This window comes from Ptychodera flava (genome assembly GCF_041260155.1).
Source record: "Ptychodera flava strain L36383 chromosome 23 unlocalized genomic scaffold, AS_Pfla_20210202 Scaffold_24__1_contigs__length_23054250_pilon, whole genome shotgun sequence".
Taxonomy (NCBI): Eukaryota; Metazoa; Hemichordata; class Enteropneusta; family Ptychoderidae; genus Ptychodera; species Ptychodera flava.
The window spans coordinates 20,672,008-20,685,859 of NW_027248278.1; the positions used below are offsets into that span (position 1 = coordinate 20,672,008).

Sequence of the window (13,852 nt, forward strand, 5' to 3'; positions counted from 1 at the left end):
GAAACTGCACAAAATACTCTCAAATCGTCGTTTGTGCGACTTAAGTCGAAATTTTGATACCCGAGCAAGTGAATAGATCCGTTTGAAATAAGTTGGCAATCTAGGTTTATGCTTAGAAACTCATGACCGAGCGACAGTTTCCTCGGCTTCGTATACCGACTCAAATGTGCTCAAAACTTCTCAATTGTAATGTAATTCATCGACAAAAAAACTTATTTATTGAAACAAAAACAGCAAGTCAGTTGTTTGCTTCAACTATCCTACTTCAAATCCGGTATTTATAGAGCTCTCAGTACAACACAAGATCACCCTCAGTGCAAAGCTTATAGAATAGTTTGGTGGTATTTATCACGCTAAGACAATCACTTAGCAACAGCGATCGTAACGGCGTATATACTAACATAATAGATGGCAGGATGGCAAGGAAAATAAAGACGGACCGACGTCTACAAAAACAATAATTTGAATTCGATACATTTAATATTTCTAATCTTAACGATTACATTCACGTGACAAGTTATATATAATTCTGAAGGTTATATGGACAGTGGTAGGTTCTTGAAATAAAACAGTTATGGAACTTTGTTGTTTGACATTTGTGTCATCAAAAATTATCGATCATCGTAATGTTATTCGTACCGTGTTCGTTCGTGTATATCAATCAGGTGAATATCGTATCGGTAATACAACACTTACCTGTACAATCTTCAGTCAGTTTGGACTCCTCGGTTTTGAAGTAACCATCACAGCATCTAAAAACACTAAAATAAATATGATAAGCTTCATTTCTTTATCGGAAAATACAATAATTGTTGTTTGTTATTATTCATGCCAGGATAGAATAAGCATGCCAGCTCATTGCGTAAACGTTATTAATTCAAAGAACATTATACAAATGAACTTTGGCTAAAGTCCTTTGATAACATTCATTGTATGGTTTACAAATTATGTCTGGCACGATTCACATGGCGTTGAAAATGTCTGCTTATGGGAAGCATCGTCTGAAGATAATATATGATTTTCGATTGTCACTATTCACAGCAACTTAGTGAGTCTAAGCCAGACAATTTTAAACATAGAAGATTATTGCAGGCCAATTCGTCATTTACCATACACCTAATTTCACGAGATTGTGTAAAGTTAAGGGGATAAGGGAGTGTCCAGAATTCACTTCCAGAGGGACTGGAGTATTTTCAGGGGAGGCATCCATCTTCCCCAAGAAAAATTAGGGGGGAGGAGGCAGACAAAATACTACAATCTTTTAGGGGGCTACTACAATCTTTTAGGGGGCTATGGAAGAAAACATCAATTAAATATTTGCGCAGAAGTCCTGATCTATAGAATTATGCGTGGCTGTCTAAAATATCTGGTGAAAAATTTACAAATTTGCTAGCTTCTACGTGGAAAAAGGGTTGATTTTCCAATAATTCTGAATGTGCATCCAGAAGATATGTGCATCAATACTATGGTGCCAGATTGTTGAATTATTGACCATAGCATCCTGTGTACACAGGAAATTTGCTGTAGTCAAGAAGTGATCTCAGTGTGTATGAATCAAGGAGAATTGTGGGTAGGCTCACACATTGCGTAATGATACTAATACTTTAGAATCCCATTCGTTCTGATGATTCTCATTGACTGCTGGCAGAAAAGGCCAAGAAAAAATTAACATGTTTGTTTTCATCATCTTAAAACATGTATATCATGACTATTTTAAAGTTTGTAAAAGAATGTGAAATATGCATGCTCTAACAACTTTGATAAAAAATGTACGGCTGACAGAATGTGCATTTATGAATATTGAATTGTGAATGGAACTAGCAGAAATATAACAAATATACATTATATGAATTCATGTAATGGATAAGTGTTCTGTTAAACAAATGTTCTGAAACATTCCTCAGGATTGTTGCTCTCAGTGGCAGCCCCCTTTTTTTAATGGCAAACAAAATTTGGAAAAAAAGGGAAAGGAAACATTAATTGGGTTTCCCCTATTTTCACCGTGAAATTGCAAGTTATTCAGTATCATCAGACGGAAATGTATGCTGGACTTGTGCATGTAACATCTCCCTTTTCATAAATATCTGGAGACCTGCAAATTGTGTACCATTAAACTTTAAAGATAGATATCACTTTGCTCTCAATCGTTGATGGTCACTTAGATGGTTTTGCGCTTTCCGGAATTCTGTAGGTTAACAAATGACGTTGTTATGTATGTCAATCTGTGACGGAATACGGCCAACGCTTTTCTAAATAATCGACACATGGCGATTTGTTTTAGGTATCACACTAATTTTAGTTTCCAAAACTATGCTAGGTCGTATTTGAAATACATATTCATTATTCACTATATGATAGACCCTTTACGGCCCTGACTCAGGTTTTGCGGACTTCGGTCGTACGGCGAGGGCCATAAAGATTTTTATTATACGCCTCATGTATCAAACGTCGCCACCGAAATATGATTCAATAGTAACTTGTTGATGACGTAGCAGGCCGTATAGTCATCACGTGACTTGAAATGAAGTGGATCTATTTTCAACTTGACATAAAATCACACGATTTACATTGAAAATACCGCTTTAAATTACAAAATCATGTGAAAAAAGTCAATACACCACATAACATTGATTTGAATAATGCGCTGTTCTATGATGAAAATCGTTATATTTTTTTCAACGCGTTTTCGTCTGCCGTCGGAATAAAGCGTATTATTGTCATCTGTCAGTAAACTAGAAGATTTTGAATGAAAACTATGTAAGAAAGCTGTGTGACAAAACAAGTTATAGCCCAAACAAGGTTTACGTACTCTCCTTACGTCCATGAAATGGTCACCTACCCTCAGTAGTCCATGGGACAATATATGAAACCATCCCCCTAGGCACTTTTATCCACCATATTTTCCTGTTAGCTAAGGACCTCAGCTGTCATAATATGTTTGTTTGCCATTGAACTGGTGGTTGGTGTGGGCTACAGTGTGGTTGCCATAATAACACTGTAATGAGATAAAATCCCGTAGATTTGTCACTCATCAACATAAAAACACAATGTCAGTGCCTAGATTTATATTATAAGTTGTCAAGTCGATTGCAATCAAGATATGGTTCATTTAAGGTCGCGTTTATGACTAATCAGAGTTGTTGCCAGGGCAACGGTCTGTTGAAAATCGTATTTCTTTGAGAAAAAATGTCTTACAAATTATCTTGTAAAAACCGACACAAAAAAACAAATTATCAAGGCTTCGTCTCAACTTTTTAAGCCCTGGACTGTGGGGTTGAGGTATTTTGTCTAAGGAGATGCTAAGGGTATTCAGAACATATATTCCACTGTAAATTATATGTAAATGAAATATGGGAAATTGCAGAAGAGGTTCTGCCCACTTGGCAGTCAGGTCAGCCTGCTGCTCTGAACATAGGTGTCTATAGGTCATTTAAGGCTATGGTCACGGCAAGTCAGGGTTGTTGCTATGGCAACTGGTGATGGAATCCTAGTAAATGTGTTCTAGAAAAATCCAATTTCTCTGTTAGTAAACAACACACAAACATAATCTAAGTGTCTAGATGTATGAATTTCTAGCTATCTGGTCAACTGCAATCAAGATCTAGGGTAAATGAGGTCATTGTCTTACATAGGAATAGTGACACGACAACAACATGATGCAGTAATTGAACTTTAAAGAGGTCATGCTGGGTTTATAAGTTAAGATAGTATGCGCCTCGAAAGTGAAAGACTCAAATTTTTCCTCAAACATTTCTAGTTGAAACTTCAACCATTCTCATACTAAATCATTAATAAAAATCTGGGGTCACCTAGCAAAGTTTGGCACTAGCGAATCAAATTGCCCAACATTTTGCGATATTTGAAATTCAAAATGGCCGCCATAAATATTGGATTTTCGCAAAACTAAGACAGTTAAAGTTTCCTTTCTCAAGAGCTTTTAAATGACCCCCACAAGTGGTAGATCAGAAAGAATTGTTGAAATTTGCGAGTCCAAATATTTGTCCCCGAAGCGCGTTCTACATTAATATCAAATTGTGTTCATTGTTGGTAACTGCTCTTTTACTGATAACACTCGCGCTAAAAATCGTGTTTCAGGTAACCCAACCTATACTTATTTTAGCAGCCAAAAATTGCACTTTTTAGCCGATTTTCGACAAGTTACTTATGTTTTTGCTGAATTTTTGCCGAAAAAATGAAAAACGTGAATTTCATGAAAGAAACAATTCAGCCGATCGACTTATATTATTTCTCAGAGACATGTTACTGGAACACATATCAGTCACCCCCTCTCCATCATCACACATACTGTCTTACGTGTTGTACGTGTAAAGGTCATGTTCAATATTCTGTTCTTTATTAGTTTGCTATTTACGTTTTAAGATCCTGTTCGAATTTTTTACTGATGAAAGTGGCAAAATATACTCAATGGTTTAATATAGTTCGACTCAGGTAGCAATTACTCGTTTTTAGGGCTCCAGAATTTACGGTGTTGAAGTCATACACCTTTCACCGCAATACAATTTTGCAGTTTCATTTCCAAAACTGAAAAGGGAAATTTAAGTTTCATTGTCACTTTCTCGTAAAACCTGACGATACTTTTTTCTCAATGGAGTGACCACAGAGATTGATACGGAAATACAGGTCAATTATAGGCTTTAAGTTTTCATTGTCACTTTCTCGTAAAACCTGACGATACTTTTTTCTCAATGGAGTGACCACAGAGATTGATACGGAAATACAGGTCAATATATAGGCAACTTAGTCCGTTTATTACTACGCCATTTTAAACGATGCTAACTCTTGTGTAGAGTTGGAAAAGAGTTTCCAACATATTAAATGTTCCTTTTTGCGACGCATATTGCTAGCTTACCTTTATCACACTTAATGTACAAAGGAAACTACTTTTGCCGAGAAATACACCGGCTCAATGTTTCTATTAGCGTCAAATTTGCTATTCAAATGATGGTTCAAAGATGCTACAAATACCAGAATATTAGCCTAATAAATGGGATTAATAACTTTAGCATATTATCGCGTTATAGTGGTAGGCTGTTGCGTAGATCGTAGGGTGAACGCACAGGCTTGACCAGCCAGTAGCTGCTGCCAGTAAAAGCCAAGCGATTGGGTCAGTTTACGATAACCTGTGTTTATAGTGACAATCCTTATTTCGTTAAAGACACCTGTGAGAGGCTTGCTTCCGGTCGGCAATTTGCATCCAAAGCTGCCTAAAAGGATGACGTGGATGATGTTGCATGTTTTCTATTAAACATGTTCTGAGACATGTACTGTTAAAAGGCAACACTTTACTGACTCTTTAATCTCAATAATAGGTACATGAATGTATTTTTGAACAACGGAAACACTAATTAGTAATAAGTTATCAGGTTCAAAAAATCAATTCATCAGCATATAGACTATATTTTCAGCTGAATTGTTGTATTTTCAGGAAATCTAGGGAACAAAACTATACATTTTATTTACACTCTTAGCTTTAATGCATATCCTACACATTATGTCATTTTATGTAGAAAGAGCAAAATCTGTAAACAGAGTGAAAGTTTCAGAATAAGGGGCTTCGAAAACTGGTAGATCTTAGTTACCTACTGATGATACATGTAGATTTTGACAGCATCGGTTTTTATGACAGAACATGTCAAAAATACATCACAGTGAGTCATGGTCAAAAACGTACGCTGTAATGAATTAATATTTTTATCTGATCGAATGTTATATATATTATATATATATATATATATATATATATATATATATATATATATATATATATATATATATATATATATATATATATATATATATATATATATATATATATCCCCTTAACCTACTACATGGGTATTTTTTGTTCTTTGGGTCTGCTGAACTAGAAAAAAGATGTTAACATTGGATATTTTGGGATGCACTACCTGTCTGCACTGGTTTTTGATTTGCATGTACCGCGAAGAATGGCGAAAAATAGGTAGGGGTAGGGGGTAATGTATCCTGCCCTACATTACGTAAACTAGCATGAAATAGCACAAACTTTAATTTTTCGAAAGCTCAGATAGTGCTCTTTCTGAAACACCAACTTTAGCAAAATAAATTTGTGTACATAGAATAGGACGACTTTAAAATGAAGTTTTTTGACAATTTGAAATTTGCTACCCAAAATACTATGTAACAATTGTGATTTACTTTTTATTAAGCACACTTTTGACAGCTTTTTGTGTTTAAATTATTTACTGCGACATATTAAACAATGTTAACATTAGATATTTAACTGTAACTACTTCTCTGGAGTCAATTTTGAATTGCGTGTATCTGTATGGGCTGTGCAAAAGCTACGGTTAGGGGTACAAAATTCTTTCCTTGATGACGTAAACTGGCTAGAATGCCACATAATTTATAATTTTAGAACGCTTAGATATGGGTCTTTCTACAACACATAAGGTTTCAGTAAACAAATATGACGTCATAGAATTGGATGACTTTAAATCGATTTTTTCTGGTAATTCAGTATTTTTAACCGGAAGAAAATACTGTAACTATGGTTTCCTCCCAATGTAGCAACTCAAACAGATTTATGAATGTTATGTACTAATTGCCATGTGCTGAAGAAGAAAATAAATGTCAAAATTGGGTATTTACTATGCAGTATTGTCTCCAGTCACTAATTAGGCATGACTGTGACCTAAGTTGACCTATATTTGATTACAATCGACTGGCCAGCTTCAAATACATATACCTGGACACTAACATTGTGTTTTATGTTGTTCAGTCAGAAAAGTATGGCTGGTGGAAAACAAGCAGATTACTATAACTGAATGTCCTCACAAACTGAAAAACATAATGACAGAAAGGGGCTGTGGACTGCAGGCATATAGTCCCATGTTTAGGTTTTAACATGTATCCTATCTTACGTTGTCCCTGTTAGTGATTCGAACCAAACACAAGCGTGTGGATCGTCCGGTCTAGCTTGCCCAGGGAACATTGCGTCATCACTGCACAAAATCAGTCTTACTGCCACAAGCATCCCAATCAGTGGCAATCGTGTTTGATATAGCTTCCTAGCAGCCATGATCTGTGAATTGAAAGTACCATCATTTTATATTAATAATTATGGTAACGATTAACGAAAATTATATTTCAATTGCTGGCGCATGTTCCACTTTTATTACTAATGTCACGTAGCGTGGTTGTGATGTGGCTATTGTCGGGTACGTACACTCTGTGGCAGGGAACGTCAGGCAGTAGACGTATAAAGAGACGGCAACGGTACGCAGAAATATGCTCTAAGTCGTAGCACTTTATTCAGCTGAGTAACATAGTTACACTGTAAAACTTCTATGTCCCACACTAGTCTAATAATAGGCGTCGGTCACGGTCAGTGTCGTCTGGGGCGTCTCAATAGATTCTACCAAGACGTGGACTGGGCTTCTCACTTAAATCGGTGCGTCAAACACAGTGCGTCTATATCTCTGTACAGGAATACGTCAAGAAGTGAAGTGAAGTGAAGTGAAGAGAAGTGTCTCTCTGTCTAGAATGTGTACAACTTAAATCGTCTCTAAATCTGCATATTGTCATGCCTTTGGTATGCATCTATAATTAACTAAAAGAAAGTCGGTAGTAGTGAAAGACAGGAAAGGTCGCTCCCATCAGTACATCTGTCAACATAGCGTCCGGTCAATGCTAATGACTTAAGCTGTTGTCAAAACAATACGTTCACTAAAGGCGGATGAACGGTTACATCAAAAGAGTCTCAAAGATAAACAAGGGAATCGTTCTCACGATGCACCACGTGCAGAAGGGGTTACTATAGGTCACAGTCATTGTCAGTCATACAACTAAATTCAAGTCATAAAATATTAACTATCGAGTGGCTACGTCACACCTCCCAACCAAGATCGAAAGGCGTCCTCGCTCGATCTACAAATCAAAAATTAACAAAACAATAAAACACAAACAAAAATCAACAAAGTCCAAAATCATGAGAATACAACAGAAAGTAATCAATAAATACATGTATTACAGAACACTATGTACTAGAGTTCACTAAGTTGCAATTATTTCTCAGAGTTAGTAAAAGTTCGATGTATATTCGCTTTTAAATTCAATGTCGTCAATATTCGCAAATGATGATTCGAATTCAATATCACAGAGTCTGTAATTAAACAATAACCACAGAGTCATTGATGATGTTTTCGGTGTAATTATCTCTCATACGTACATGGTTGTATTCGCTTCTATCATTTCACTGGCAAGCAGGTACTTACATAATAAGGGCAGTGCATTAAGTCGGCAAATACTTGTATTGTCACTGCAATATTACACATGTTCATTTTCTTTTATCTTCGTCAATGTCCGTAAAAATGTTGTATTCCACATACAGCTCGTCCAGCTGTCCTGTCTGCTTGGCAAACACATCTGTTGTCTCGCACAGATTCACGCGGCTCCTCGAATTACCTTTCGGGCAACACCTCATCCGGGCCGGTTGCCAGTAATTCGCCTGGGTCGCAATTTCATCGGTTCTCGTCAAGGCACGTCTGCCTAGAACCGGCATTCACTGGGTGACCATCAACGTGCGTCGTCATTTCCAGCACCCAAATTCGACATACACATACAATAACATCGTCGTCGTCAGAAAATTCAAAACACATCTCCTCGGCATTACAAATTACCTTCGGGTCAACGCCTCCTGTGGCCGTTGACAGTAATAAGCCTCTGACGGAACGTCAGTCTTCGTCAACTACAGACCGGAAAGTGGGCTGATGATCGTCTCCGCGCGCTGGAATCATCACCCGGTTACTACTGCTACTGTCGTCTACTGCTACACGCGCCATAGTCGACGTTGTCGTCGGTGACAATGTGAATTACATCAACAGTTCATTTACAGGTTCACATTCACATGTCTCTTCGTAATAATCACAAGTTCTAAGATCGTTCAATGTCCTTATTTCTGCTGCCATGAAACCAAATCAGTTGTCAATTCCATCTAGTCAATGTTCTTCATCAAAAGATTCCATCCATTACAAAAGTTCAATCTGATCTCTGTCTTCGGGAATAGCACACAACAAACGGTAGAACAGCGAACAGCATGCATACCGATGAAGCAATAACGGCGAAGCTTCTGGCTTGAGTCTATCCCTTCTGCTGCTAACCAATATGTCACGTAGCGTGGTTGTGATGTAGCTATTATCGGATACGTACACTCTGTGGCAGGGAACGTCGGGCAGTAGACGTATAAGAGACGGCAACGGTACACAGAAATATACTCTAAGTCGTAGCACTTTATTCAGCTGAGTAACATAAGTTACACGGTAAAACTTCTATGTCTCACACTAGTCTAATAATAGGCGTCGGTCACGGTCAGTGTCGTCTGGGGCGTCTCAACAGATTCTACAAAGACGTGGTCCACCACAGTCAAACAGACTGGGCTTCTCACTTAAGTCGGTGCGTCAAACACAGTGCGTCTACATCTCTGTACAGGAATACGTCAAGAAGTGAGGTGAAGTGAAGTGATGTGATGTGTCTCTCTGTTTAGAATGTGTACAACTTAAATCGTCTCTAAATCTGCATATTGTCATGCCTTTGGTATGCATCTATAATTAACTAAAAGAGAGTCGGCAGAAGTGAAAGACAGGAAGGTCGCTCCCATCAGTACATCTGTCAACATAGCGTCCGGTCAATGCTAATGACTTAAGCTGTTGTCAAAACAGTACGTTCGCTAAAGGCGGATGAACGGTTACATCAAAAGAGTCTCAAAGATAAACAAGGGAATCGTTCTCACGATGCCCCACGTGCAGCAGGGGTTACTATAGGTCACAGTCATTGTCAGTCATACAAACTAAATTCAAGTCATAAAATATCATGTAATATTAACTATCGAGTGGCTACGTCACACTACTAAAGAAACATGGGGCTACACCCTAACCATTAACATACATTAATTGGCAAGGGGGCGGGAGGAAAGCAAAGATTAATGTGCGAGACTTGCCCAGCCCGTAAATTTTGGCTTTCCTCTCGCCTGCGTCCACATATAGGCGTTAAGTTGATACTCATGGCGGAGTCTGTTATTTCCATTTATTATCAAGGAGCCAAAGAAAAACGTCAACATTTACGATAGGTTCCCACAAGAAAGAAAATAGGTCCCATGACTTGTATTCACAAATATTATTTTCTTTGAACTGTCACGTGCTGTATGCTAGTAATCAATACGCGACGCACTGTCTTGCAATTCTGTGGGGAAAAGTGTCTGAACTTCGGTCACAAGTGCGTCATTTTATTTTATGATTGATTATGATATTTGTACAAATCACAGTTTACGTTTTAGCTGCAATTTTACGATGATTAATATACCATTAGTTTGATGATTAATAATACTATTATATTCACGGGCAATGAAACAAAGCATTGCTGTGCATTTATGGTCAGTCACGTGGCTCAGTTCAACCAAATAAATGGGCATGGTAATATTAAGTGCATTAAAATTAGTACCACAGTTGAGTGTTGGTGTCGACCTTGTCGCGCTTGTAACATTTTGATCGCCTTTGGTATCGTAACACAATTTATTAATTGAAATAAGCCAGTATGCACGAACAACTCTGTACTGATCGTTTCGCTAGGCCGCAGACGACATCTTGTTTTCATTCCAGTACGCACATGCGTAAATGTCGTTTTGACGTCATCAGGCATCATTTTTCGAAACTGATGCCTGGCAGTCAACAGTTCACACAAATGATGCTGTTGACGTCGTTTTAATACGTGGACCAGCACAAAAAGGACGAACCCACGTGACTATCAATTTGCGAATTAGAATACAGACTGCGGATGAGGTGTGTTATAATACATAATGTACCACATTAACAATGTAACAGTAATCAACTGGTGTTTTGACAACCTGTACATAATAATTTAAAAAATGTTGAGGTAAACTAAATTTATTCTTTCATACAGTGAAAATATTAAATATTAACTGCAAAAGTTAGAGTGCAACAAAGTATGCAGTTGACGCTCAGAAAATGAATGCTAAACGTCTACGTACAAGTTGAAACTACTACCTCTTTCATACAATTACAATTGTTGTAGTAAGAAGAGTGGGGAGCTAAACAAATCATAGTAGCCTTGAGTGCAAATCCGCCTTTAAGTGCCCCAAGAGTCAATAATACCAGTCCGGAGCCTAAATTCTCCATAACTGTAACGTTTGCCTATTCATTTTGAGTTTTTAAATTTGTGTATCAACTATTTGTTTTATCCTACTTCTAATTGCATACTAAAATGCCAAGTGTTCTGCTCGTCAAGAAAACCTGTGCATGTGTAATAGCTACTGATATTTTTGTCATCTGAATAGCTCCGATCCAACTGACGTCATTTTTCTTTAATTAATATACAAACGCCAGTAATTATATGTCCCCATAACACGCCAGAACGACTGAAATAAACCTGCTAGTGTTACAATGGATACGAACTACCACACCTATTATGGCTCAGACTACAAGGTGCAAAAACAGCCATGCACGCAACAACAATTTTTTTCCGAGTTTCAAGCAGTATGTACCAGATGTCACTCCCGTGCAGGCATGTTAATTATTAACCTGAAATCGCGACCAGCGCTGTTCTAATCCGAACTTCTAAAATGACCTTATCGTTTGGCAGCAAAAAACTGTTCAAAGTGAGGGCAATTTCAACTGCGTACGAACTACCTGAAGCTTTCAACAACGAACATGTTCATGTACCTACTTTTCCTTCTGCATATCCAATATTGTGATCCATCATGGATTGGGATCGATAGTTGTTCTGCACGTTCTGGATGTCGGCGATGAAGAGCGCTTCAAAAAGCTGATGGAAATTCAGTTCTTATCCACATTCGAAGGTAAACTAGTCCACAATTGTTTTAAGATCCGTCTTTTATGGACACACAAAAAAAATTCACGCCCTTCCACCGACATGAAAACTTAAAGGGAGAAAATCAGCTTGTCATGAAACGGTCGGTCAATCGTACTATACACTGCAGTCCGCTTCAATGTATATAGGGTGTACATATACACTTTACGTACAGCGACTTATTAACCCTTCTACTATAGGTACATGTCAGCTTTTCCCCACACAGATTTTGACGTGGTTGCTATGGCCTATTTCGGGCAAACGGGCCATACCCACCTTGTCTATTAAAATTCATGAGTTTACTTTTCTTGTTTACGGACACACCCATATCTATTGGAAATCTGGGGAAAGGTTATTACATGCAAGCCCCAACGTGTGGGTAGAGAGTTAAGATTACTCTTTGTTAGACAGTTGCGATTCAAAATAAAGCAAAAAAAAAAGTTTCTTTCACAAATTTTCCTTCAAATGCAACATCGATGTTCATCAAACAGGAAAAGCTATGCAGACCTAGCATAGCCGTTTTTAAAGTCATTCGAAACATTAAGCATGTAATGACCAAGCTATTCCACAATGCTTGCCGTATTGCATATGGAGCACGGCTTTGTAAGGGGACCATGCATGATGGTACTAGCTCCGCTCATGGCTCCATGATTGTAGCAAGCAACTAACCATAGAGGTAGAAGAGAACCCTTTAAACTCCATGGACTAACAAACACAAGGCCGTAAAATAAATACATGAAGGATAGTACTAGTATTTACTTAAAGTAGTTATCTGTCACTGATTGACGATGGTAAGCTATTAGCCAATGGCCGGTATGTCTGCTCTGCAATGCCTACGCCATAGCTGATAGTATTTGCCTACCGCACACAGCGTACTAGCGTGCGTGCAGACGCCAGAGTAGCCACCGAGGTCTTTCTTTTATTTTTTGGTCTGATCAAATTTGCAGCCACCTAAGTCTGTATATGGTGATTTGTTTTCGTCCACTATGTTCCCTCCATTGTGGAGGAGGGTAACGTAGTGAACAGAATATGTACACAGAGGTCAACACTGCATCGTGCGTGCCTATGGTACATGAGCTACGTTTACAGTAGTTCATGGTTACTGGAAAAGACCAAGAGTAGCCTAACCTGAACTTTCTTACGTTAACTGTTTTCTTCTTTAAAGTAAACCACAGCATAGACCCTGGAGCGAGAATCTCCTTTGAACATATATTCTGACTCACTCACTTATTTAATAAAACTAAGTGGGTAAGAAGATCATACCAAGATACCCGGCCCTGGGTATCCAATGAAATACTGAAACTCGTCTTTCCGAAACAAGTAATAGTCGCATACAAACGAAACAAAAACATAAAAGACACATTTGTCTGGTCAGGCTCACATCATGATGATTTACCATAATCAATGATTGCGTCGGTTACTTTGAAATGTTCTGTGATACCTAAGCATATCGTGTCTGTAGATATTGTTGATGCAACGTGTCTACCTCACATGCTGTAACTTGTGGGTCGCACAAAAATAGCTTTGAAAGAAAATACATATAAACAGGTTGCTGGTATAATATTTCATACCATGTGCAAACATGTCCATATTTACTCTGTCGTACGCGTTATTCATTTGTCTCAATGTGTGTTTGTTCAGTTGCATTTTAATCGCTACGACGATTATAAATGTTCAGAATACAAAACGCGAATACATCATGATTTTAAGCTGTGAATGAGTGTTTAATGTCTAACCAATCTGATTAAAATCCAGCTGTAGAGATGTGCTCGGTATATTCGCCCTTACCGTTGTGGTTGTTTACTTTCGCGAAGCCTCGCCTCACTACTACTAATCAGTTTGATGTCTAACTCGCTATCTTTGTCAACGTAGGCATATGTACTGGTATAGGCATTGTTCGAAATTAACGTCAGACCTTGAGTCCGAGACCGACTACTAGAAAGCTTAAGATGTGTGTGCGTAGCCAGAACGT

The 13,852-nt window shown here is 38.0% G+C and overlaps 1 long non-coding RNA gene across 1 annotated transcript; it reads right to left on the minus strand.

The window, feature by feature from the left end:
- Positions 1 to 696: 696 nt before the first annotated feature.
- On the minus strand, positions 697 to 12,092 carry LOC139124997 (uncharacterized). Its single transcript, XR_011550123.1, has 3 exons — positions 11,737 to 12,092; positions 6,921 to 7,081; positions 697 to 761 (listed from the first exon to the last, which is right to left on the minus strand). It is a non-coding gene; the product is annotated as an uncharacterized lncRNA (long non-coding RNA).
- Positions 12,093 to 13,852: the final 1,760 nt, after the last annotated feature.